General features: G+C 42.5%; 1 pseudogene; it reads right to left on the reverse strand.

Moving 5' to 3' along the window:
- Window positions 1–2,068: 2,068 nt before the first annotated feature.
- The window catches only part of LOC110200082 (cyclin-dependent kinase 1-like), a 46,371-nt pseudogene continuing 20,457 nt past the window's right edge, over window positions 2,069–27,982 (reverse strand).

Here is a 27,982-nt window from a genome sequence, read left to right on the forward strand (position 1 = left end):
GATTTCTTTCTCTTCCCTTTACGCTACCCTGTCTCTCTTTTTACTCACAGGCTCTGCTGAGTTCCATTTAATTTCATGGCGAGCTGGAGTGTGTGGAGAGAAAAGAAGCAAAGGCAAGAGACAGAGAGATGGCCAGAGACACACAGGAACAAAGAAAGGAGGGAAGTTATAAAGTGATATTATTCCCACTCTCTGGCTACCCTGAGATCTGGACCTGTTTTGGCAGGGTCTGGCCTACAGTGTACAGGGCAGAGGTGCTGGAGGACTGTCTCACAGTAGCCTGGGCCAATGCCCTTCAGAGAAGCTCCTTTGTTTTCCCTGGGATGGCAATAGTGAGGACCCTATAGAACAAAATCGCTCTGAGCCTCACTTTCCTCTGCTCTAAAATGAGAGAAAACTGGGGAGTGGGTGTGAGGAGGGAAAAGAAAGGAGTCTCAGAGTGGAGGACTGGTGTGACAGGCTAATAAGCTCACTGGATTCTGATTCAGAAAGCAGGCGTTCAAATCCCAGGTCTATGTTATTTTGGGTGCATTATTTCCCCCTTTAAAGTTCCATATCTGTAAAGAGAGGGTTGGACCAAATGATCTCTAAGACCGTTGCCAGCTCCTAACCATGCTATCCTGTGAGTCTCAGAATTCTTTGATGGATTATTGAATGCATCCTCTCTCCTCCCTCCCACCCCAAAGGAGAAACCCCCTCTCCTCTTTTATCCTTTCTATTAATTTCTGTCCTGGAAGGAACCTCCAGATGTCATCTAGTCCATTTTCCTGCCAGCAGCAGTGCAGATAAGGCATTTATCCTGTGCTTGGTTACTTCTGGGGCAGGGAATTCCACAGCTCCCTTCACTTATCTGTTCCAAGGTCTTGTAACTGGGCTTGTCAGGAAGATCTACCCTCCCATCCTCCCTCTTCTAAGTTGTCCTGACTCTCCCTCAGATGAGTTGGGTCTTTCTTTCTGGAGTAGCATAGGATGTCAAATCTGCGCCCTTCCACAGCTCATAAAATATGTAAGCCAGAAGGTACTTCCAAGGAAATTGAATTCAGGTCCCCATCCCCAAATTTTACAGATCGAGAAACTGAGGCTGAAATGTTAAATGACTTGCCCCAGGTTGTGCAGCTCCTAAATTATGGGGCTTAGATACAAATTCAGGGATTTGGGGCTTCAAATCCAAATACACCGTCCATTAAACCACCTTCTCCTAATGGGTTCACTTTAGTGGCACCCCATCACCACCACTGTGACAGGTCTTGCTATAAAGCCCCCTCCCCCATTCATGGATCCCCTGGGAGAATCTTTCCTTACAGCAGTGTGTACCTCACAGAGTTCTGACAAAGGGACCAGAAGGTGATGACCCCAGGGTCACCCCTCTTCTCCTGAGACAGTAGATCAGGCCCCGAGTTTCCAAGAATGCCAATTAAAAAGATTCTCCTTCTTTCTTCCTACTCCCATCCTCTTGGTTCCTGGCAACTCTGCCACAATAGTAGGTTTTCTTTGCTCCACATCCTGATGACATGGGCTTGATCTGAGGCACCAGAACTGGATGGAGTTGTAGAAATAGCTGTGAATTTGACATCAAAAGAGTGGGGCTTGAATGTTGGCTTTGCCATTAGTTACATACTTTTAGGCAAGCGCTGAATTTCTCAGAACCTCATCCCTAATTGGAGGAAGCAATGATCTTTATAATCCCTTTTCAGTCCTAGCAGTTTGTGATTCTGAGTTTGAGAATCCCAAATGTGAAATTATCTATGAGAGAGAGAGAGAGAGAGAGAGAGAGAGAGAGAGAGAGAGAGAGAGAGAGAGAGAGAGAGAGAGAGAGAGAGAGAGAGAGAGAAGAGCGCCATGAGTCCTAGGGGATAAAATAGGCAGCATCAACCCTCAGGCTCCTGACAGCCAGAGTTATCCTTTCTCCCTTTAGGACTTTAAAAGCCAGTGGCTGCTGTTTGCCTCCTGAAGCAACGGTAGTGGCGATGAAGTGTAGGAAAGGGGAGACAGGTGAACTCTCTTTAGGTTGTTTGAGATGCAAATCTCTTCCAGGGGAAATAGATCCCAGAGATTTGGAGGGATCATCTCAATCGTTGGGAGAGGATCTTGGGAATGATCCCTGGAATCCTTCCCAAACTTCCCAAAAGTCTCCAGGGCTCTGATAACCCTTATAGCAGCTGACTGAGACCGCTTCCTCAGTGCGCAAAAAAGGAGCTGTGGGCTGGACGCGCCATGACGAGGGGAAGCCGCCAGTGCGCGAGATATTGCAGAGTTTCCCCCCACGATCCAGAGGGCGATGCTGGAGGTCTGGAAGCCCCTTGGGCTCGGGAATAGGGGCCAATCCCCTCTCGCCCCCCTTCAGGGGGCGCAGCTGCGCCCTCTCCAAATCCAGAAAGCCCAAGAGCGGGGGTGGAGACGCAAGAGGCGCCAGAGAAGTCCTGTGCGCAAGCGTTGGTGTTGAAGCAGCTCCTGCCTTGGCTGGGCGAGCTGGGCCCTCAAGCCTGCACCTGGCCTGCAGAATCAGGAGGGCTCCCGGGACCACCAGCCCTCCGACGCTTGGGTCCCTTTGCGCACCTGGGGGCTCCAGAGGCGCAAAGGAGACCCCCTGGCTTTCCAGGGCACCTGGAGACTAGGGACGGATTGTATGGGAAAGGAAGCGGCAGAAGGGGCCTGCCGCCCTCTTGTGTACTGGGGGGATCTTTTCAGCTGATGGGGCGCTTTAAGAGCCGCTTCAAGGGGGAGGGGCAGGGGGCCAGGGCGAGCTGAATAGCGAGGGAGCTGGCAAAGGAGCTGGATTCTTCCTTTCTCTCGTCTTGGCCTCCGTACTAAAAGAGGGCCGCCGGACCAAAATCTGGCTAGCGAGCTTCTCCAGCCGAGTCTGGCCACTTCAAACAGCCCTTCAAACAAAAGGAGAAGACGAGAAGAAAGCCCCACCTGCCCCCAGTGTTTGCTAAAATAATAATAAATAGATTTCGTTTAATAAATAATTGGAAGAGATTGTAAAGTGGAGGGCTTTGGAAAACATCGCGCACGGCAGCCCATGCAACCAGCCGTCACCTGCTCCCAAGGCGAGCAACTTTATTGTTAAGGCACCCCCACACCCCCGCCCCAGACTTGTCCGTCTCTGATAAACTCTCGGTGCTTCTCACAATGACTGTTTACTCATACTTAGCACACTATTACCTTTGCTGTGATAACCCTCCCCAGGGGAGACCTGGCCTGGAGCTTCTCGCCACACCTGTCCTAGGAGCTTACACACAGGCCTGGCATCGAGTCGCCCTCCCCACTGGGGGCCCAGCGGCCGTTTACTTTGCCCCAATTGACGGCTCATTTATAACAGGTTGACTTCAAGTCCTATCTCAGCCCTATTTGTCTTATTTTATTGAAAACATATGGTCACCAGGGGCTCAGGAGCCCCATATTTCATCTGCCAGGCGCTGGGGAGGTTCCTCAGCCTGGAGCTGGCTGGCCTGGCCGCTGCTTACCCAACGGCTGGCGTGCCAATTACAGGGGGGGTAAAGGGGGGGTTTGTTGGAAGGAGAGATAAGGATAGTGCCACACATAATCCCCCTTGCCCTGTTAGTTTTCAAGAGGTCGCCCCCACCCAAGGGGCCTTGCGCGCTCCAATCTTCGCTGTGTTTTTCCCTTGGGTAGGTGAGAGGGCACCATATGCCACCCCCGAGGCGCATAGGGAGCGGCTGGGGAAGGAGCCTCCACACAAAGCGAGGAGAGCGCTTGGCGGGGGGGAGCGATTTAGATCCTTTTATTCCCAGCTTCCCCTCCCCCTCTTGGACTTCCTCCCCCTTCGCCTTTACTCCTGACAGCCTGGCTCAGCCCCTGGGAAAAAAAGCCTCCACGGCTGGGGGACTAAGAAGCCGGAGAATGCTTGAAAAGGTGCAGGGCGCACGGAGACACCTGTTGCAACCGCGCCTCTTCTCAGCGCCCCTCACAGATTCTGCTTTCTCCTCTCCCTCTAGGGCTGGGGGGAGGGAGAGGCAGAGATACGTCCTGTGATTTATGGTGACATATGTTGAACAGATCGGTGTGCACTCTTCAGAGGGACACACACACACAAATACACGGAGGCACGCAAGACACTCTCCGCGAGAAGCAGCAGCTGCTCCCCTCACCTTCCTGGAGAATAATAAATACCTGGGATTCGAGCTTTGGTGCCCAACCTCTTGAGAGGACAACGCTCCCTCCCCCCAACCCCCCTTTCCCCAGCCCAATCTTGGCAGCTTTGCTTTGTGATCTCATTGTAGAGGTTTAACAAATGCACACTTGTTCCCAGAGTCCGGAACCGGGCACAAACACACGCAACAGAAAATGCGGCAGGGGCACAGATGCAGAGCGCAAGGTGCCCATATGCCTAGTTCTGCAGCAGACCCAGCCAATTCAAACATCTATAAGATTTGCCCTCCTCTTCCCTCCCCCCTCTCCCCAACTCTCCAGTCTCTTTCCCACCCACCCCCTGCTCTCCACTCACATTCGCCTTGGTTCAGATTTTCCACTCTTCTGTTCCCTGTCTGGACTATTCCAACAACCTCTAACAGGTTCTTCCAACCTCTCCCCTCTCCTATCCGTTCTTCACGAGGCTGTCAACTTTCTAAGGCACAGACCTGTCATCATTTCCCTGCTCAAAAACCTATTTTCTTTAAGTAAAAAAAGAAAAGGAAAGAAAATTCCCTTTGCTTGGCTTCAGTTTCAGCATTCCTGCTCTCCAACCTTATTCTACATTACCCTTCTATTCATTCTTCTAGGGGGTGGGCCTGACTGGCCTAGGTTTGTTCCCAAACCCACCATATTCTCCTACCTCCCCGAATGGGCCAGGCCCATCGAGATGCACTCCTGCCTCATCTCCTTGACCTGATGAAGCCCATTTTAATCTCGAGCCTCTGGAGGATCTTCCCTGGCTACCCCTGGCCCCAAATGTGAGCGAATTTTTTTTTAACGGACTGTGGCTGGTTTCTCCTAGCCATTGCGCTCTTTCGTAGGCTGCTTTGCAAGGTGCTTGGCATTCTCCCTCACCCCCTCCCGCCCCACACGAGAGCAAAGGAAGTTCTTTGGGATAAGTTCTGTTCAGTCTCCATCCTCGTCTTCCCCAGCGGCCAGCACAGTTTTGGGCCCATAGCAGGAGCTTCATAAGCCTTTGTGGGATGAATTGAGCAACACTGGACTTAAGTGCCCCAAAATCAAGCAAAAAAAGGCCTGCGAGTGCCTTTAGGAGGCCAGTTGTTACTGGTTTCTCCAAGCACTCCAAGAAGGGCAGCAGCCCTGCATGGGGGAGGGGGGCCCAGGAAAGGGCCGGGAGAGAGGCCCAAAGAAAGTCAGCCAGCGGCAGAGCAGAGCCCAAAGCTAGCAAGGAGGAGGCTGGAAAGGATTGGGTCTGAAACTCTCTGTGGCACGTGCGCCCACACACCAACCTCCGACCCTTTCCCCCTTGTGCCTTTGCAGCCTGATGGTCTGGGACCTTACTTGACGCCCCTGGGGCTGCTGGTAGACATTCCCAACTCCAGGGAGGCGATGTTCTCACTTTATTTTAGACCTCGGCGGGTCCCCTTAGGTCCAATCTCCAAGCGTGCTTGGGGACAGGCTGTCCAGAAAACGAGATCTTCCTGGGGCAGAATCAAGGGGAGGGAAGGGCAGGGGAAGAAAAATTCAGAACTCGCGTTTCGGTGCCTTTGTCCCTTCCTCGCAGTCCCAGACTGGCAGACCCCAGCAGCACGCACCTTGTGCTTTGGCCGGGGGAGTATCGAAAAGGTAGCGTGAGGCAGTGGAAAGAATCCTGGCTTGAGAAACAGAGGGACCCACTTCCGCGGTCCAGACCTAGCATTTCGGTTTGTCTTTCTATTCCTCTGGGCCTCAGTCCTCACCCGTACAGCAAGAGGCTTGGACTCCATGGTTCCTGAAGGTCCTCCAAGCCCCAGAGGGTGGAAAGTCTGGAGATGGCGAAGCTTTTCTCCAAAGTTCCTGGGCAGGAGAGCTGGTGAAACAGTGTGCTGCCGAGATCCCGAGGGACTAGAGAGCCCAGCCTCGAGTCCCCTCACCCCTCACCCAGCCCCTCTGGTTTTGCCTGTAAAAGTAGGCAGCTGTTTGCTGAGGGGCCTTCTGGAGTCTTCTCACTCCCTGTTTTCCTTCCTCCTTCACTTCTTTGCCTAGGCCTTGATCCCAAGAAAATCTGATCACCAGCTTTTTTTGTTGTTGAAAGTATCAGTTTAGAGAGCAAAGAAACCTTTGTTGGGGAGAGTTATCTGTCCCCCAGGGGATGCTTTTGTGGTGACCATAACCTGCCTTTGCAGGCTGGCTCTACCTCATGTTCCTAGCTCCTGAAGAGAACTCTACTGAGGCAGGGACAGCTCCAGGAAGTCCAAGTTCTGCCTTCTGGTTGTTTTGCTGTGTGCTAGGAGATGGAGTGGGGAAGTGGAGGTGGCAGCTGAGGCTGGGGGATTGTTCAGTTCTCTGTGCAGCACTGAGTACAGTTTATTCAGCCACTGAGGGGATAATCAATCAGGCTGAACCTGGGAAGGTCCAGGTGGTTGGAGAGAAAAATTCACTCTCCATTAAATCTAGGGATCATAGTCTCAAAGAACCAGAGATCTTGAGACTCATTTTACATATGAGGAAACTGAATGACAAAGCATAACTAACTTTCATGAGGTCACACAGGGAAAGTAAGCAAAACTGTAATTCCCTTCCTTTTCCCCACATCAGCTTCCATTAATTCATTCTCTAGAGTCCTTAGGATAAGCCATAGGACCAAAGGGGCATAGATTTGGACCTGGAAGGGGCCTTAGAGACCAGATTCTAAAGTTACAAAAGTGGACCTCAGTTCCAGAGAAATTAAGCGACTTACCCAAAGTGACAAAGAGACTAACAAAAATGGGATTCAGACCCAGATCCTCTGATTCCAGATTGAGCGACATTGTGCCATGTGGTACAGTGTGGGAGAATACCACTGGATTTGCTTGGAGGACCTGGGATTCAATTCTGGCTCAGCTACTTGAACAATTTCTGGGGTCTTGGTGAGACATTTTTCTGGGTCTCATTTTGATTGGATTATGTGATCTTCAGGGTCTCTTCCAGCTCTAAATGCTATAATCCCAAAATATGATTCCCATAAGGAAGTACTGAGGGGGTGAGAGGGAAGGCAAAGAGGGAGTGACCTGGAAATGGCTCCTGTCCCTGAGACTTTGATCTATCTGGTTAGAGCTGGCAGCCTGCATCCAGACTGGGGACAGATGTTATAATCTTATCATGTCTTCAAATGGGGTGAGAGTTGAAGGCTATTGAAACATCCTGAAGGTAGAACTTGGTGGGAGGGAGAATATGCAAGTTTTGACACTGAAAAGGACAGATGGTCTTTTCTGAGCCCTAGCAAAGACTTGCTCCGGGCCTTATAGTCACTGGGATGGAGCAGCCTAAGTTAGGCTGAGTTAGAGGTGACAGGGTTGAGCTCCTGGCTTTGCTAATGCCTAGGGAGTAAGCTGGGCTGCTTGGATGTAATTAGCTTTTTTTCCTAATCATTCCTGATCACTCCCTCTCTCACAGCTCCTTCCCACTCTCCAACTGAAAGTGATCTCTCCTCTTTCAAATTTTCTTAGAACCCTTTGGATCTCTCCTCTGCAATCTAGGCGACCCACATATCTGCTTCTTCTGCTGCCATCACAAACCTGGCCTAGATGATGACTAGATGCACTACAAATTCATGTTATGTAACAATTGGGGCAGCTAGGCACTGGGCCTGGAGTCAGGAAGACCTGAGTTCAAATTCAACCTCAGACACTTAATAGCTGGGTGGCCCTGGGCAAATCACTTAACCCTGTTCATCTCAGTTTTCTTATCCGTAAATTAGCTGGAGAAGGAAATGGCAAACCACTCCAGTATCTTTGCCAAGAAAACCTCAAATGGCATCATTAAGAGTTGGACACAACTGAAAATGACTGAAGCAATAGCAACTTGGGCCCACATTATAGTGTAGCAATCTTTTTATTCATCTCTTATTGAAGCCCTATTATGATTTCCCCAAACCTCCTTCCATATCAAGCCCCAAACTCTGTCTCTAGCAACACTCCCCCACTCCATATACCTCAGTGGATGACCTGACCTGCTACTTTACTGAGAAGACTAAGACAATTCAGCCCTAATATATGCTTTTTAAATTGAACTGAACTTTCTCCCACACTCCATCTTTCAACACCTTTCTGTTTTTATTCATTCTCTCATTCTTTGCCCTGGTGGGAGAGGTTGAAAAAGCCCTTCTTGTTAAGACCAACTCTCCCTCATCCTCTGCCAGAGTTTTCCGTTGATTATTTTCTCTTTCATCTTTAGTTATTTCCAGTCTAATGAATCCTTTCCATTTGCCTATAAAGTGCTACAAAACTAGCGTTCCCCTATTCCAAAAAACAAAACCCTTCATTTGACCTTGCCATCTCCTCAAGCTATGTACTTTACCTCTCTTCCCTTTAATGGATGAAGTAGTTTTCTGTTCACTCTTGTCTCCATTTTCTTACCACCCATTTACCAATCAACCCCTAGCAATCTTACTGACCTCACTACTCTAATGAAACTGTTCTTTTAGAAGTCATTCATAACCTCTCAACTGCAAAATCCGGTGGCCTTTTCTTAGTCCTCAACCTACTTGATCTTTCCCCAGTATTTATCACTATTGGCTCCCTCTCCTTCTCCTTGCCACATGGCTTTCTCCCTTGGCATCTGTGACAATGCTTTCTCCTGGTTCTCCCACCTGCCTGACTGTTCTTTCTCAGTTTCATTCCCTAAGTGTGGAGGTTATTCCCTTTCTAATCTCTCTTCCTTGGGGATCTCATCAACACACACACACATACTGATTACTTGTTTATATATCTTGGATACCAAACTTTTACAGAAAAAATTGATACAAAGATTCCCCCCTATTCAACTACTTCTTTTATTCTAGATGTGTTAATGTTGTCTGTTGTGGGGTCCAAAACTATCCAATCTGTAAGAAAAACTACTGAGGTAGATTCTGAGCCATTAACCATTTGTTAAAGGGACCTGACCTCTTCAATGAACAGGACTTCTGATCTTCCTCATGATCTGAGATGCTCTTTGGGTCCCAGGGCCTAACTTTTGAGGTCTGGATACCCAGACACTCAGAAGAGGCAAAGTAAAATGCAGAATCTCATTAGTTGATAGACTTTACTTCTGACCCTTCAGGAGGGCCAGAAATCAGTAAGGGTGATCACAGGATGGGTAAGGTAAGGATTATCTCTGCTAAGTAGCCATAAAATGGTCCCTTCCTCAAGTTAGGCAAGAGAGAGTGGTCTGGGGGAACAAAAATAAGTTGGGAGACTTTCAATATCACATCAAGACATCTGACTCATGCTGAGTTTGGTCATTAATATTCTTGTGGGTAGGCAAGTGAACTTCATAACTGGTAAATAAGTGGTGAACAGCTGATTTATAGTTTTAAGATTTAAGGCCTAAAGAACCTATCTTATCTAATTATCCCTATATGATATATATAAAATATATATTAATATTTGTAATTCCTATATTAATATTAGGTGACTAGATGGACTAAATGCATATTAATATTACTTGATAAGCATAACATGAATAATCATTTACTGTTGTGGAATCACACCGAACTGATCAGTACTGATTGGAGCAGAATAGCGGTCTAATTAAAATCATCTTTGTCGCTGTGCAGAAGTTTTTCAGTTCGCAGTAATCAAAGTTTTATCTTTTGTAATTGCCTCCATCTCTTGTTTGGTTGATATTACATCTGCTAACTCTTAGCTGTAAGAAGTATATAATCTGTTTCTCTTCTAATTTTTTTAATAGTATGAACTTTAATGTTAAGATCCCATTTCCATTTAGAATGCATTGGGGAGTATGGTGTAAGGTGCTGGTCTAAAACTAATTTCTGCCAAATTGCTTTCCAGTTTTTGTAGTAGATTTTATCAAATAAGGGATTTTCCCTTAAGTAATTTATGTATCCCACTTCATCAAATACTAGGTTATTGAGTTCTATCATTTCTGAATCTCCCTTGTCTACTGTTTCATTGATATAATCTATTCTTTAACCAATGACACATGGTTTTGATGATTGCTGCTTTATTTGTACTCTCTCATCTCTACTTCTTTTCATTATTTCCCTTGATATTTTAGATTTTTTATTTTCCCAAGTGGATTTTGTTATTTTTTGTCAAGTTCTGTAAAGTATTCCCTTGGTAATTTGATTGGCATAGAATTAAAAGTGTAAGTTAATTTTGGTAGTGTTCTCATTTTTATTATATTGGCACAGCCTAGCCATGAGCACTCAATATTCCTCCACTTAAGTTGTTCTTTATTTCTTTCATGAGTGCTTTGTAATTGAATCTATGCAAGTTTTTTTGTGTGTGTTCTGCTAGGCTGGTCCCCAGATACTTTATGCATTTTGTAGTTGTTTGGAGGGGGATTTCTCTTCCTATTATTGCTTCTTGTATTTTATTATCATATAGAAATGCTATTGATTTTTGAGGATTTATTTTGTGGCCTGCAACTTTGCTGAAGCTATTTTCTCAGTTGATGTCTTTGCTGAGTTCCTAGAATTTTCCAAGTAAATCATCATATCATTAGCAAAGATATTTTTATCTCCTTTTTACTTATTGTTATTCCCTTAATTCCTTTTTTCTTGCCTTATTGCTATAGCTAACATTTCCAGAACTAAGTCAAATAATAGTGGGAAGAGTGGGCATCTTTGCATCACTCCCAAGTTCATTAGAAAAGGTTCTAGTGTACCCCCATTGCTTATAATGTCTGCTTCTAGTTTTAGATAGATAGTTTTTATGATATTAAAAAAGGTCCCTTTGTGCCCATACATTGTAGTGTTTTTAGCATGCAAGAGTGTTTTACTTTCTCAAAGGCTTTTCCTGCATATATTGAGATTATCATGTATGACTAATTATACTGTTTTCTTGATGTTGAACCATCCTTGCGTCCCTGGTATAAATCCCACTTGATCATAGTGATTTTTTTTTTTTTTGTTAAATCATTGTTGTCTATCTGATAGGCATTTGTTTAAAATTTTTGAGTCAATGATCATCAATGATATTGGCCTACAGTTTTCATTCTGTGTTTTATCTTCCCTTGGTTTAGGTATTAGGACTATATTTATCTCATAAAGAGGATTCTGCCGGGGTACTTTGTTTCTCAATTTTTGAAAAAATTTGATGAATACTAATTGTTCTTTAAAAGTTTAATAGAATTTTGTGAATTTATATGTACGAGGGGTTTTTAGTTTGGCAGTTCCTTTACAAGTAGATCTATTTCCTTTTCTGAGATGAAGGTATTTAAGAATTCTATGTGGTTTGTTGATAGTTTGAGTAGTTTATATTCTTTAAAGTATTCCTCTATTTCTTTTGTGTTCCCAGTTTTGTTAACATATAGCAGTGCAGTGCATAATATATGCTGATTATTCTTTTTATTTCTTCTGATTTTGCTGTGAATTCCCCTTGTTCATTTGCTATTTTTGATTTTATTTTCTTCTCTCTTCTTTTTAATGGGATTAGCTAAAGTTTTATCAATTTTATTAGTCTTTTCAAAGAACCAGCTTTTAGTTTTATTTATTATTTCTATAATTGTTTTTTGTTTCTATTTCCTCTCAAATTTTTAATATCTTTTCTTTTGTGATTATTTTAGTCTTGTTCATTTTCTATTTTAAAAATTCATATTTAGTTAAAGAATCCTTTCTTTTTCTACTTTGTTAATAGATGTTTGTAAGGATATGATTTTTTCCTGGAGAACAGCTTTAGCTGTGTCCTAGAAATTTTTCTATGTTGTCTCATCGCTATCATTTTCTTTTATATAGCTATTAATTGTTTCTATTATTTGTTCTTTGATTATTTAAGATTTCATTGTTGAGTCTCCATTTGGGTCTATATCTTTTGTTTGTGGTCCCTGATCCAGTTTCTATTTTTATTGCTTTATGGTTTATAAAAGATGTGAGGGAATTGAGGGGATTAGAATACCAAGTCATAGTGGGAATCAAGTGAACCACACTGACTCTATCTTGTGATTCAATTCTGGAGCTAGCTCAGTTCCCTGTCTGTTCAATTATGGGTCTAGTAGAATTTCTATCTAGTAAGAAAATTTTATTCAGTTGTGGAAACTGTGAGAAAACCATTTTTTGAACCTATCTCTGTGTGCCTGGGAAGCTGGACTACCTCTATCTGCTGCTTACAGACCCTTAACTAAGTTAGACCTAGGTTATGTTGACCAGAAACCCAGTCAGATTTAAAGGCGATGCAAGTTTCCTCACAGTTATACATCTCAAGCATCCCATCTGTTTTATCTGAAAACTGACACCATACTGATCAATCAATTTTTATTTCCACGTTCCTTTGATTGTTTACAGACATTTATGGGGAATTCATCTTTTTTTTAGATTTCAGGGAATTGCACCTATTCAATTCCCATCTTCCAACTTAGAATATCTTTAATCTTTTCTCAATTAAAAGCCAGATTACCTAATGTTCTATCCTGGTTAATTGTTTCCTTTTAATTAATTGGTCTCATTTGATTAAATGTTTTTAATATATAAATATTAATTTCCCTCTGTATTCAGGGTCCAGTACCAAAGCTAAGGAAGGTTACTGGTTCTGATTTGTTGGGCAATTGTCATGCATTGCTTAATAAATCAATATACTTGGAAGCTTGAACCTTTGTTTCCTCAGTCATTTCATTTTTCACCCACCAAACATGTATTAACTATTTTCTGAATTTTAAAATTTGCAATATCTCTGTGCCTTAGTACATGGTTAATTTTTGTTAAAGTTCTATGTGGTGTTGAGAAATGTGTGTATTCCTTGGATGTCCCATTTAGAAGATGCCATAAGTTTTTAACTATAGTTTCTTTAGAAATTTGTTCAGTTCCATATTTTCCTTTTTGTTTATCTTTCTGTTATACTTATCCAAAACTGATAGAGGGATATTGAAGTCTCCTGTCAATATTGTGTTACTGTCTATGTCTTCATGAAACTCAGCTAATATTAACTTTATGAATTTGAGTGTTCAGACATTTGAAACATAGAAGCTTATTATTGATATTTATTTGCTATCTGTTGTTCCTTTCAGAATAATTGCCTTGTTTATCCTCTTTTCTTTTTTGAATGTTTGTTTTTGCTTTGATAAGATCATGACAAGTCCTGTTTTTTTTGGATTCACTTGATATGCAGTAAATTTTTTCCATCTCTTCCGTTTTATTTTGGTATGTCTTTTTTTAAAAATGTGCTTTTGTAAGCAAAGATCATAGGGTTTTGTTTTCTTATCCAATTGTATCTCTTTTTCATTTTATTGGATTGTTTAATCCATTCACATTTAAAGTTAGAAGAGTTAAGTTTATATTTTCCTCTGACTCTAAAATTGCTTTTTTAAGTTATGATTTTTTTCCTTTTTCTACTGTAAGCACAAAGTTGTATTCCTTCAGTTATTTGATTTTAATCTCTATTTAAGGTGGCCCTGTTTCCACTGGCTCTCTTCCCCTTGCCTCCTACTCCCTCTTCTCATTCCTTACTCCTGTTCCTTAAGGGTTTTGTTTATTACTTCTTTTTCTCCTCTGCTTCTACCTGGTTATATATTTCTTTTCCCTCTTTTTTCCAGTTAGCAAAATATATTCCCCCTTCCTCTTCTCCCCTTCAGCTAGTTCTGTTCATTAGTTTTTAAAATTTCATTTTGTACCCCTTCCCCAAAAGGACTTCTCTCACTTTCTTCACTATCCATCCTCTCTTTCTGTTTACTCTAGGTCTTCATTTGCTGATTCATGACCCCTATAATCATCTGCTCTCTCTCTCTTTTCTCTGTATTCTTCAGGAATCAAAGCTTCTAAGATGCCCATTTTAGGCTCTCCCCTCTAGGCACTTTCTGCCACTACATTATGGAACTTTCTCCATGGATTCCCCCTTTCCCCTATGCTTCAGTTTCAAATCAATGCCAACTATTGCCAATGTGAGAGAGGACAATGCTCCATGGTAGTCTCCTCCCCTACCACATCCCTGATTATGCAGTCCACCATTGATATATACCCTCCCCTATTTACCTTTCATCCCACCACATTTGCCTAGAAATATCTTCCCTGTGTCCATGCTCTCCTACTCTTCCAGGTGCCAGTTGTTACCAGGGGTTCCAACTCTCCCATCCCATTGTAGGGCAAATAGACTTTTCAAGCACCGACTCCCCCAGGCTTCATCCAGTGCAAGGTCTTAGTATGTCTTCACTGGCCATCTCTCTTCATCCATAGGATTATTTATCAGTAGAACCCTCTCCTACTCCAAATTAAGGCCCCTTTCTCCCCTTTTTCAAGCTCTCCCCCTTCTCCTCCTTATTCACTCCCCTGTAGGCTCATCTCTTTTGGAGGCTGTATAGATCACCTTTCTTTCATTGCTAATCCCAGCACATTGTACACTCCTCTCTCTCCCTTTGTTCCCCTCACTGCACGTACCCTCCCATGTTGTAATGTAATCCCACAAAAAAATTGGATTCACCTGTAGGCAAGGTATTGCCAAAATTCTGCCCATCACTATCACTTTTTTTTTTGACTAGGCAATGGGGTTAAGTGACTTGCCCAGGGTCACACACAGCTAGTAAGTGTTATGTATCTGAGGTAGGATTTGAACTCAGGTCCTCCTAACTTTAAGCCAGAGCTCTATCCACCATGCCCCAAGCTGCCCCTTACTCCATTCCTTCCTATGTTTTCTAGAAGGTACATAATAGTCTTGCATTATTCAAATGTCCTTTCCTTTGTGTTTAAGGGTCTTTCTCCTGATAGCTTATAGAACTTGTTTCTGAATTGAAGTATTAAATTTAAGCACTATGTATCATGGAGTTGGCAGCTTTGGGTTTTTGTTGTTGGGGGTTTTGAGGGGGAGAAATCTGTGAATTCTTCCAATTTGAATTTCATTTTCTATGTTCAGAAGTTCTTCTACTATTTCCTTCATTCCGGTGTTAAGGGTTTTTGTCCTGTCCTGTTCTTCTGGGAGACCTATGATCCTTAGGTTGTCTCTACTCAGCCTGTCATTTGAGATGAGTGTGTTTTGCTTGAACAGTGAACATATTTCCTTTAATGTTTTTTTTGCTTCTTTTTTTCGTATTGCTCTTTACTTCTATATATTTGCATTCCCCATTCTCTCTCTCTCTCTCTCTCTCTCTCTCTCTCTCTCTCTCTCTCTCTCTCTCTCTCTCTCTCTCTCTCCTCTCTCTCTCTCTCTCCCTCCTCTCTACCCTCTCTCTCCCTCCTCCTCTCTCTCTCCCCTCTTTTCTCTCTCTCTCTCTCCTTTCCCTCTCTCTCCCCCCTCTCTCTCTCTCTCTCTCTCTCTCTCTCTCTCTCTCTCTCTCTCTCTCTTCCCCCCATACCCTCTCTGTCCCTCCCTTCTCTCTCTGTCCTCTCTTCTCTCTCTCTCTCCTTTCGCCCTCTCCCTCCCTCCCTCTTCCTCTCCCTCTCTCTCTTTTGATGAGGCTTGCCATTCATTGTAGATTCTGGCATTTCTATTCTGCTCATTATTTCTGTTGTGCTGGACAAATTCTGCTCTTATACCTCTCATTTTTTTGAAACAATCAGTAACAGTGTATTGTGGTTCCATTTCCTCCTCAAATTCCACAGTCTTCTGTCTCAAGTTTCCTTAGTTTTGAAGCACTTGTTCATAGATACCTGTACTCATTTACTAGATCTGGAGACCATATTTCCTTCTGTTGTTGCTGTTTTTTCCTCTTGATTTATCTGTTTATATTAAAGGTCTTTGAGTTTTCTTCTTCGTAAAATCTTTGGTAAATTCAGTTTTTATCTCCCCCTTTGTTTTCCCTATCATTTACCTTTTGATTTCCTCCCCTCTAGGATGGATTTTCAAGTGTCTCAACCTCCTCCCAAGCATGGTAATTCACAGTTCACCAACCTAGGTCTCTGTTCCAACTGGGTTTTGGATGGGCAGAAGTGGCCCCAGCAGGATGCTGTGTGTTTCCTCTCAGACTTGGAATGCTGCACAGTGCCTCCCCCCCCCCACCCCGCCCCGCTTCCACGTGTCCTGGTGACTGGTCTCACTCCCTCTGTCCCTCCGTCCTCTGGCTCAGTATTGGTAGTTCAGAGCTTTGCAGTACTAGTGCTTTTGGGTTACATCTTCCAGCCAGCTTTTGCTCCTGAACATCTGTAGCCAAACTGTCACAGGCCTGAGCAAATTTTCATAGCCTGGAGCTGGAGTCTCCATGGTTCTGGAAAGAGGGAGGGAGAACTGGGATGAAGGGGTAGATTTTGTTGTGAGCCTGTGTCCTGTCCTTGGGTCTACTAGTATAGTCTTGCTGCCAGTAGTATGGGAGGTGGGGGAGAGGTGCTGAGTGAGCTCAGGGTCAGTAAGCATCAATTCATGTTTTGTTTTGTTTTTTAACTCTCTTTAGGATTCTGCCATGGGGATAATTAAAATTGCTTTGTATTTGGCACATAATTTCTGTTTATAGAGGTGTGAGGGGTTGTGGGAATCAGAGAAAATGTCTAATCCTTCATCTTGTTGCTCACCTGACCTGTTGAAGTTGTCTTTAAAATATTTTTATTATTACATGAATTATTTTTCTGGTTCATCTCACTTTGCTTTGCTTTAGTTCATCAAGTTTCCTAGTTTTTTTCCCCTGAAACCATTCCCTTCATCATATCTTACAACACAATGACATTCCACTACATTGACAAATCCTCATCATTTCTTACTATGTATTATACTTATATCATGATAGGTCTTATTGTACCTCCCTAGTAAAACGTAATCTCCTTGAAGGCAGGCATTATATTGTATCTATTTTATATCCCTCACACCTAATTCAGTACCTTGCACATATCAGACACAGTAAAATGTATGTTGAATATCGTATAGTGCTTCCACTAGAAAATGGGGCATTTGCTTGATTTCAAGGTTCTCCAAAATCTGGTCCTATCCTACCTTTCCAACCCTGTCTGGTGATTCATCTTCTCCATTCAGTTTACACTACAGCCAGAGTGCTGTGCTCTGTGCCCTATAAGCAGATGCAGGGTTCTCCATCTCCCTGCCTGTGTTTGAGCTGTTCCTTATTCCTGGGATGTTAACTCTTTTATCTGTGCCTACTGACTTTCTACCCATTTTCTGTTGTTTGTTCTTCATTTTTAAAGAAGACCAATGACATCACAGGATGATATCTTGACTTATGAGTGAATTTGGATTTAAGTGAGGCAGAGTTGCACAAAGTGTCAACCTCACTCTCTCTCCAAAGTCAACCAAAGTCAATATGAATAGCAAAGGCCTAGCATGCAGTGGATGACCTTGGCATCTTCAATGGTCAGACCAAGCTCTAAGCACCCCACAGTGCCTGCTTCATCCACCTTCATGGCCATTGGAACAACTTGTTCTCATCTGCCCATTCTTCCAGGGGAAATCTTCACAAGCTTGGGATAGACACCCCTAGGTTGAGTCCTACAGATTACTCTCCATCTGGTATAGTCCATCTGCCAAGACGGTTTTACCAGGGCATGACCACTGTACTTGCTAAGGTTTCTTATGGCCACTTGTGAAGGTCGAGTGCCAGGTAGGCACCAAAGATGGATAAGAAGCCCTAAAAAGGACTTGGCAGCCCTCATACCAGAGGTGCTAATTTTCCCTGAACACCCCACACACCCCACTCATCATCATCATCATCATCATCATCATCTCTTCTTCTTCTTCTTCTTCTTCTTCTTCTTCTTCTTCTTCTTCTTCTTCTTCTTCTTCTTCTTCTTCTTCTTTTTTGGCTAGGCAATTGGAGTTAAGTGACTTGCCCAGGGTCACAAAGGTAGTAAGTGTCATGTGTGTCTGAGAACAGATTTGAACTTAGGTCTTCCTGACTCCAAGGCAGGAGTTCTATCCACTGCACCCCCTAGCTGTCCCCACCACTTATCTTCTAAAGACAACTCAAAAGCCACCTCTCCTGGTGTTCTTAGACCTCACAAGACACTTTTTTTTAACTACCTCCCTGATGTACTTGTCATGTACTGTTGTGTATCTTAGCTATTTGTCTTGATGTCTTATCCCCCTACTAGATGGGGAACTCAATGAAGACTGAGGAAATGTTTTTTCAAACAATATTTCTTTCCCTGCATGGAGCCTAGAGCTGTCCATTGGGTAAGTACTGTTTGGGCTTCTTGGGTTCTGGTTGAGGCTTATGGTAGTGGAAGAGAGACAAAGAGGAAAATCTCTGGGGAATCTTTGGATTCAGGATAAGAAACATAATTGAGCCTCAGGGAATCATTCCTTTCCACCCCATTTTGTCTATGGTCTTTTGAGGGGCACAAGACTTGGGTAGCAAAGCCAAGACCTAATCTCTTTTTTCAGCTCCAAAGCACATAGGAACCCCCCCATCCAATATTTGACTCTGCTAATGCCTGTGCCAAGGTGACAGGATGGCATGGGCACCAGCTGGGCACCACCTTGATGCCCTTCAATAAGCATCTGTGAAGGGTAATTACGTGGAGGATGGTGGCCAGCTGTTCTCCACAAGCACAGAAGTTAGACCTGGAGGAAGATGGCTTTGATTGGAATAGCAGGGATTTAAGTTAGACGCAACCAGTATTAATTTCCCATCAATCCATTTATCAACAAGGCTTTGTTAAGTGCTGACCATGTGCCAGCCATTTTGCTAAACATTGCCTTTAAGAAACTTTTTGATGCACATACACATACATATATGAATATACAGAACAGATATACACTAAATACAAGATGTTTGGAGGAAACAGAACACTAGTAGCTGGGAGTATCAGAAAAGGCTTCATGTTGAAGGAGTTACATGAATTGAATCTTAAAGGAAACTAGAGATTACCGTTGGTGAGGAGAAAAGTGCATCCCAGGCATTGGAGGTGGGGACTTCCTGATTACAAGGCTTATTAGCATACTCTGTGTGTGTGTGTGTGTGTGTGTGTGTGTGTGTGTGTGTGTGTGTGTGTGTGTGTGTGTGTATGTGGTAGAGGAGGACTTTTTCTTGGAGGCTGAAGCCCTTCCAGGGGTTTGAGATTCAATTTAATTCAATTTAACAAGCATTAGGCCCTGGGGATACAAAGCCAAAACAAAGCCCTACCCCCCCCCCCAAAAAAAGAAAAAGTTCCTGAAGATGGCTGACTCTTATGTACAACAATCTATTCCAGGGAGAAAAAAACTGAATAATGACCAGTAAATCTAATGAGAAACTATAGTAAGTGACTTCTTGCATCCACTCATCCAGAAGCCCAAGGGCAGGAGGAACGAGGCCACCAGCAAAGCCACCACCAGCAAACGCAAGTAAGCCCAAGACCGCTGAGGAGCTGAAGATAGGTAAGGAGGCTCAGTGTCTGGAAGCAGCAAAAATGGAGGTTTCCCCCCAGCCTCACGAAGGCCCTCGGGAGGTCAGAAAATGCCAGGGTGGTGAAAAAGTCCCAGGCGGGGACTTGGAAGCCCTGCAGAGTGGCAGCAACCAGAGAGGCAGGACAGCGCTTAGACCATCTATCATTCCACCTTGAAATATCATACAGGGCCCTGAAGATCCAGCACTCTGAACCTCAAAGAACCCTTAGGGCATAAATATGAGTAGGGCATGAGACTGGGAGGCAGAGGACAGTGAAGAAACCCAGAAGATGGCTTGAGACCAAGCAGGGCTGACCACCCCATCCAAAAGCAGCATAGAAAGCAGAGCCTAGTCCTGGAGAAAAGCCTCTATTCAGGAACAAAAGCCAGAGAGATGAGTAAGTCAAATAAAACACGGACCAGTATTTTTTTTTAAACTGCAAATCTGTAGATTTCTGGAAAGGAGAAAGCAACTGTAACAACTGTAAGCAAGAATCAGGGGGAAAAAATGTATTTTCCACAAGGACTACATGAATACCTAGAAGAAATAAAATGAGATTAAAAAGTGAAATGAAATCTCTAGAGAAAAAAAAGTTTAGAAGGCAGAGTAGTAGTGAAAACTAGAATGGATCAAATAGAAATTGATGACACCAGGAGGCAGTAAGAAGTATTAGGATGGGGCAACTAGGTGGCGCAGTGGATAGAACACAGACCCTGAAGTCAGGAGGACCTGAGTTCAAATTCGACCTCAGACCAAACATTTGACACTTACTAGCTGTGTGACCCTGGGCAAGTCAATTAACCCCAATTGCCTAAAAGAAAAAGAAAGAAAGTATTAGGATAAAATTTTAAAACTGAAAAAAATTTTAATGTAAGATATCTGATATTAAAAGAAGCTAACCTGGAAAAGAAATCAAGGAAAGATAATTTGAATTATTGTACTGCCTGGAAACCATGATAAAAAAAAAAAAAAAAAAAAAAAACATGGACACTATATTTCAAGAAATCATAAACATACCTAGATCTCTTAGAAACAAAAGGCAAAGTGCAGATGGAAAGAATTCACCAATGGCCTCCTACAAAAAAAGTATCCAAAGGAAGAGTCATAACAATAGCATGGCCAAAATACAGAGCTTCTGTATTAAACAAATGCAAAGAAGGATTTTAAGCATCAAAGAATGCTAGTCATGATCATAAAAGACTTGGCAGCCTTTATTGTCTTGGAATACAATATTCCTCAAAGCAAAATATACAAGCTTATGACCAAGAATAAATACAAGGGGAAAATTAATTATTTTTAATGGAGTAGAGAATTCATCCATTTCCAATGAAAAGACCAAAGCTGAATAGGAACTTTGAAATACAAACACAATAATCCAAAGGAACCTAGAAAGGTAAGTTTATCTGAGCCGTTTGAAGAAGTAGTATGATGATGTGGTGCTAACATTCTAATAGGAAAAGAAGAAATAGGTGTCCCTTCAGAACTTAAATGTCTCCAAAGGGTAGGGAAGGAGTAAGATAAGAAGAACATAGGTCTTGGGAGAAAGTCATTGGTTCCATTCTGAGGGTCTGAAGAGGGAAAGAAGAAGAGAAAATAAAAGGAACACACGAGTGTAGAATGGAGGAAGACGAGGAACTTATAATTTCTCATAATTGGGGTTCATAGCATCAGATGAACCTTATTACTTTCTAAAACAAAGACAGTTGAGTACATACATGGTTTGGCGTAGAAATATATCTAACTCGACAGGGAAACAAGAAAGGAAGGAAGCAGTGGTTGGGAGGGAATTTAATACAAGTGACAGAACAGCTGCAAGCAAAACAAACTGATCCTGAAGGGGAAAGTAAATAGAAAAAAAAAACAACTAGGGTCTAAGGGAGGTGCCCATCAATTGGAGAATGGCTGAACAAATTGTGGTATATGGATGTAATAGAATATTTTTGTGCCAGGAGAAATTGAGAAAGAGATGATTTCAGAGAATCCTGGCTAGTGTGAACTGAAGCAGAGTGAGGTGAGGTGAACCAGGAGAACAATTTACACAGACAACAGCATTGCCAAGGAAACAACTTGAAAAGCTTAAGAGCTCTGATCAGTGAAATGACCAACCATGTTTCCAGTAGACTTTTGATTCTGTGTGTTATGCCTTTCCTTTGTGTTGTTTCAGTAATTTTTTCAGTCATGTGCAACTGTTCCTGACCCCTTTTGGGGTTTTCTTGGCAGTGATAATGGAGTGGTTTGCCATTTCCTTCCCTAGATGAGGAAACTAAGGCAAACAGAGTTAAGTGACTTGCTCTGGGTACACAGCTAGTAAGTGGCTGAGGTCAGATTTGAACTCAGGTCTTCCTGACTCCAGTCCCAACATTCTATCCATTGTTGCCCTTGCATTTCCTTACAGAGTGGCAATAGACTCAAGGTTCAGAAAGAGACATACATTTTTGGACATGGCCACTGGGTGGATTCATTTTGACAGACTCTGCTTGTTATTTTTTTGAGACTGGGCCTCCCCATTTTGCCCAGGCTGGAAGTGTAGGGTCTACTCATGGACTTGATAGCACTACTAATCAGCCTGGGAACTCTGACCTACTCCAATTTTAGCCTAGGTTGGATTATCCCTCCTTAGGCAGCCTAGTGGCTCCCTACTTTCAGGGGTTTAGCATATTGATGCTGAACTTATTGCAGACACAAGATTGACATAGCCCACTGTTAGGTTGAACTGTTAAGTTTGAGAGACCTGTTAACTTCAGCCTCCCTGGTGGCTGGGACCTCTCTCTCTCCCTCTCTCTCTCTGTCTCTCTTTCTCTCTCTGTCTCTCTGTCTGTCTGTCTCTCTGTCTCTCTCTGCCTCTCTCTCTCTCTCTGGTTTTCTGGTATATTCTAACCGGTATAACATCCAATTTCTTCCAGCTATTTGTTTGGATAAATGTTTTTTTCCACTATTCACTATTTGTGATGGTCTTTTGTGTAACAAGCATTTGGTTGCAAGACTGGTGGTTATAAGCTGAGGCTACTCTCCTGCTTTAAGGGATAGTGACCAAGGAAGCCATTGGGTTTCTGTTTGTTTTATGCCTCTGGAAATAAAGAGAATCATGGTCATAGTCAGCAATATTTAGGGGATGAAGGCAGGTATAATTCTAGTCCCAGTACCCTTTCCTTTTGAGGAGAACAATGTCCAGCTTCATGACCCCTTCTCCTGCTCCCCTCAAGGCAGGAACTTCAGTCTTCATTGGAGAAAGGTGGAGAGATTTCAGAGATATCTCTCCATGCCTCCCTGTGAGCCACATGTAGATAACTCATGTGTATATACACATAACTTACACGGGCAGCACACTTTACATAAGGTTTAATTTTATTTAAATGGATCTGTGATCCGATTGGTTTGGATCCTCTATCATTACAGACGATGCTTTGTATCCCACGAGATCTTGGTCTATGACTTTCCCTTCCCCTTCCATAGAGATTTAGCCCCAGACATTGGAAGCCTTGACCTGGCTATTTTGATGTATTGGAGATACCAGAATAATTCTTGGGGTGTCCATCTGTGGCCTCTAACTATTGCTACACGAGCAGCTGCCTCCTCTTTTTCTAGTCACACAAATCCTTAATAATGCCCTTTACAGTAGTTCTATGATGCACAAGTAATTGGTAATGTACTTTAGCCTAAAGATTAATATAGGGCAGCTAGATGGATAAAGTCCTGGGCCTGAAGTCAGGAAGACCTGAATTCAAACTTGGCTTCTGCCATTAATTAACTGTGTAACCCTGGGCAAGTCACTTAATCCTGTTTGCCTCAGTTTCCTCATCTGTAAAATGAGCTGGAGAAGGAAATGGCAAGCTAGTCCAGTATCTCTGCCAAGAAAACCTCAAATGGGGTCACAAAGAGTCAGACATGACAAAACAACAAGGATCAGTGTATTTTGATTTTACTTGGACCTATGACATCATTGTGTGGGGAATTCACAAATTCCTTTTGTCCATGTAGATTCGCAATTAATTGTCAGGTTACAGTTTTAGAGTTGCCTATAATACTGAAAGGGTAAATGATGTACCCAGGGCCACACAGACAATTTGTATCGAGGCAGATCTTGAACACAGAGCCTTTTTACTGATCCTGAAACACAATATGCATATTAACAGTTTAAAATGACACTTTTGAGAAGAGAGGAAAGCTTTAGTTTCACAACAAAGACAAGAAGCACACATACAATGCAAATGTTGATAGAGCCTTAATAGTAAATGAGGACTGTTCATTATTGATACCAATCCCTTGGAAACATTTGGCTGGAGAACAAGAGCTTCTTAATCCAACTGTCTAGCTCATTAAAATATGGATGGTTTAATGTCATTTTGCCAAACATTCATTTGGCAGGATTATTAACTCACATTGTAGAAAGTAAACCTCTGGCATGTTTCATCCAGATCTTTGAGGTGCAGTGTCAGGCTTCCTAACCAGGAATGCATTCTTAAAATCCAGCAATGTTTTAACTTCTGGTCATATTTTATTATTAGGGCTTCCCACAGCCCTGAAGATTCTGAAAAATTGATCAATTTCTGAACCTCCATGGAAAAGTGGCTTCTTGGTTGTTAATTCAGCAAACACTGCATCCAGGCAACCCTTGCAACACTTCTGGGCAGCCTTACCACCATATTAATACTTCACATATTTATACATATACCCTAACAGGTATTCCAAAGATCTATGCAAGTCTCCGGTAATCAAGCAACTAATTACTTCTTTGTCAACTATTAATGGATTTTGAGATTTCAAATCTCTCTCTCTCCCCTCCCCCCTTTTTTTTTAGGCAATTGGGGTTAAGTGACTTGCCCAGTGTCACACAGCTAGTAAGTGTCAAGTGTTTGGTCTGAGGCCGGATTTGAACAGGTCCTCCTGACTTCAGGGCCAGTGCTCTACCCACTGCGCCACCTAGCTGCCCCGAGATGAGATTTCAAATATCTAAAGAGCTCCTCTGGATGACAAAAGGCAATACCTTTTAAGATTTGCTAGAAATAACTTTTAATAAGTGAAGAATCCATATACTGGCCAGGAGGTCTAGCATTCAAGTATTTTTTGAGATCCATGAAAAAGGATTAAAAAATGAGGCACAGTCTAGCTTCTTGCAGGACTATTTCTTAAAAGTCGACTCTTTCAACACATTTCTCAAATTGTAGTACTTGGAACTCCCTTCTCCTCACTCTTTAATCTGATTTTCTTCATGGCTACCATCACACCTATAGTCTTGATTCATATATAACACCATAGATCGCTCTCAAAATTTTCCCTGTCTTCTAGTTGTGCTTCATTGCTATTGAGTATGCTGGAGACTTTGTGGAAGACGAGACCGAGGGGCCAGCAGTGACAGCAACAGTGCCTTATAGACCTTTCCGAAGAGATAGTGTGGCTCAGTGCTGAATGACCTGGCCCTTTAGTATGATGCAGAGAACCCTGGGCTGTCCCTTAGTCCTCTCCCTGCCTTGTGAGAGCAGCAGGAAGGTGGGATGCGAGAGCACAGGTGACTGAACATTAATACTAATGTGGGTGTGTCCACCTTGGAAAACCACAGCATTTGAGAAATGATTAAAGGAATTGTGAATATTTAGCTTGGAAAACAGAAGATTTCAAGAAAATGTGGTCTCTGCCTTTAACTATTTAAAAGGCAGAACACAGAGCAAAGGGCAGAAGATAAAGAGATAGATTTCAGCTCAGTGTAAGGAAACAGCTCCAGCCTATAGGAGGGCAGATGTCCGATAAAGATCTGGGTGAATGGTCTGGGACTGCAATGGGGGGGGGGGGGGAAGAAGACTTAGCTCCTGCTTGGTGGAGTAGATAAAATGCCAGGACTGAAATCAGGAAGACTCATCCTCCTGAGTTCAAATCTAGCCTCAGACACTTACTAGCTGTGTGACCTTGGGCAAGTCACTTCACCCTATTTGCCTCAGTTTCCTCATCTTTAAAGTGAGCTGCAGAAGGAAATGGTTAACCATTCCAGTATCTTTGCCAAGAAAACCCCAAATGGGGTCATGAAGAATCAGACCTGACTGAAAAATGAACGAACAACAGCTGGAGATGCAGCTATACTAGTAGCTAAAGTGAAGAATTTGGATGGAGTGAGGAGATCTAGGGTTAAAACCCACCTCAGGTGTTAGCTGTGTAGACATGGGTAAATCATAACTTCTTGGACTCTCACTTTCCTCATCTGTAGAATAGACACAATTATATTTATACTACCCACCTTACAGAGTTGATGTGAGGAAAGTGCTACAGATATTGGAGTTGTCATGATTATAATTATTATAAAGGTAAGGGTCAACTAGACTTCTCAATTGAACCAATCAGTTGGAGATATAGACTAGGTGTGGGCAAGGCTTAGGCACCTTTACTGAATCAATCAATCAATCAATCAATTACCCTTCCCCACTTAAAGTGACTACCTTAAACTGGTGGAATACTTCTATTGAATCAGTCAATTCAATCAAACAACAATTTGAACAGTTTTGAGAAGACCTTGAAAGCCATTGGATAGAATGGAGTAAAGCTGCATAGGAGATATAGTTGGACTGGCTAAAGACACTGATCATGGTCTGTGAGTTTGGTATAAAATAGCAGCCCAATCCAGATTCTAGGATTACAGTATCTGGCTAGTAAGTGATGGAAGTATTCCCAGCCAAGCCCCTGAAAAGAAATTGAATGGGGAGGGGTTGGGGGGGAAGGAGTGGAGAAGGAAAGTACCTCCATCTATTCTTCCCTTTGCCCAGAGCATGACCTTATGAACTTTGGAGGATCAAAGGATTTGGAATTCTCTTGAGCATCCTAGCAGCATCCACCGGGAAAGCAAGGACTGGTGGCAGTATCTGAATCAGGAACTCAGACAAACTAAATATACTAAGAAAAGGCACTTTTAGGTCTCTACAAGGAAACTAGCAGAAAGTCACACATTGCCTAAAGGGATTATTTAAAATTTTTTTTTTATAAATAGTACTTTATTTTCCCCACAATTACATGTAAAAATAAGGGAGACATTTTTAAAAATTCAATTTGATTTTATTTTCAGTTCCAAATCCTCTCATTCCCCTCCCCCACCCATTCAGAAGGCAAACCCCCCCCAACTCATTAAAATATGTGTAGCCATGCAAACAGATTTCTGCATTAGCCTTGTGTAAAACAAAAAGAAATATATGTTTCAATTTGCATTCTGAGTCCATCAGCTCTCTATGTGGAAGTCAGAGACATGTTTCATTATGTGTCCTTCAGAATTGTGGGTGGTCATTGTGTTGATTAGATTTACTAAGTCTTTCACAGTTGATTATCTTTATAATATTGCTGTAACTGTACACAGTCACAATACTGTACACATCATTGTCCTGGTTTTGTTTACTTCACTCTGCATCAGTTAACACAAGTCTTCTCAGGTTTTCCTGAAACCATTCTCCTTCATCATTTTCTTATAGTATAATAATATGCCATCGCATTCACACCCCATAACTTGTTTAGCATGTCCCCAATCGATGGGCATTTTCCATTTCTTTGCCATCACAAAAAAAGCTGCTAGAAATGTTTTTGTACATATGGGTCCTTCTCCTTTCTTTCATCTTTTTGTGGTATAGATCTACTACTGGTATCGCTAGGTCAGAGGTCACAATACATTTCTGATAAAAGCCTGATTTCTTATATATTGTCTATTAATAGATAAGGACACAAGCCATTACTCAATGGATAAATGGTCAGAAGATAGGAATAGGCAGTTTTCAAAACAAGAAAAATGCAAATGATTAGCAGCCATGTGGAAAAATATTCTGAATCACTCTGAATCACTGAAGAATAATGAAAATTAACAAACTTCTGAGGTTCCAGCTCATACCCATTAGATTGGCAAAGAGAACAAAAAAGGAAAATGGCAATTGTTGGAACAGCCATAGGTACATGAACTCACTGTTAGTGAAGCTGTGAATTGGTTCAACCACTCAGGAAAGTAATTTGGAACTATACCCCAAATGATGCTGAACTGTGAATACCCTTTGGCCCAGTAAAACCACTATTAGTATAGAAGAGGTAAAAAGAGCTAAAGAACTCATGTGCACACACACACACACACACACACACACCACACACACATCTTTTTGACTTAGCAAAGAAATGGAAGCAAAGTGAGTGTCTTAATGGCTGAAGAAATTATGCTATATAAATGTTAGGGAATTTTTTTCCATAAGAAATTATGAATGTAATGGATTTAAAAAGAACTGAGAAAGCTTGTATGAATAGTATGCATAGTGAAGTGAGCAGAACCAGAAGAATAATTTATACAATTATAGCAATAATGTAAAAAACTTTAAAAGATTTCTGAACTGATTGATGTTATGATCAGTCCTTACTTTGAAAGGTCAATAGTAAAGTTTGTTTCCTAATAAGCAGGATGATCTCATAAAAACCTGAAAAGACTTACATGAACTGATAGAGAGTGCAGTGAGGAGACCCAGGAAAACATTGTACACAGTAAAAGCAACATTGTACAATGAACAACTGTGAATGACTTAGCTATTCTCAGCAATACAGTGATTCAAGACAATTCCAAAGGACTCATGATGAAAAATACTATCTGCCTCCAGAGAAAACTGATCGAGTCTGAATACAGACTGAAACATACTATTTTTTCCTTCCTTCCTTCCTTCCTTCCTTCCTTCCTTCC

This window comes from Phascolarctos cinereus, unplaced genomic scaffold, assembly GCF_003287225.1.
Source record: "Phascolarctos cinereus isolate Bilbo 61053 unplaced genomic scaffold, phaCin_HiC Scaffold_3;HRSCAF=262, whole genome shotgun sequence".
In the NCBI taxonomy this organism is placed as follows: domain Eukaryota; kingdom Metazoa; phylum Chordata; class Mammalia; order Diprotodontia; family Phascolarctidae; genus Phascolarctos; species Phascolarctos cinereus.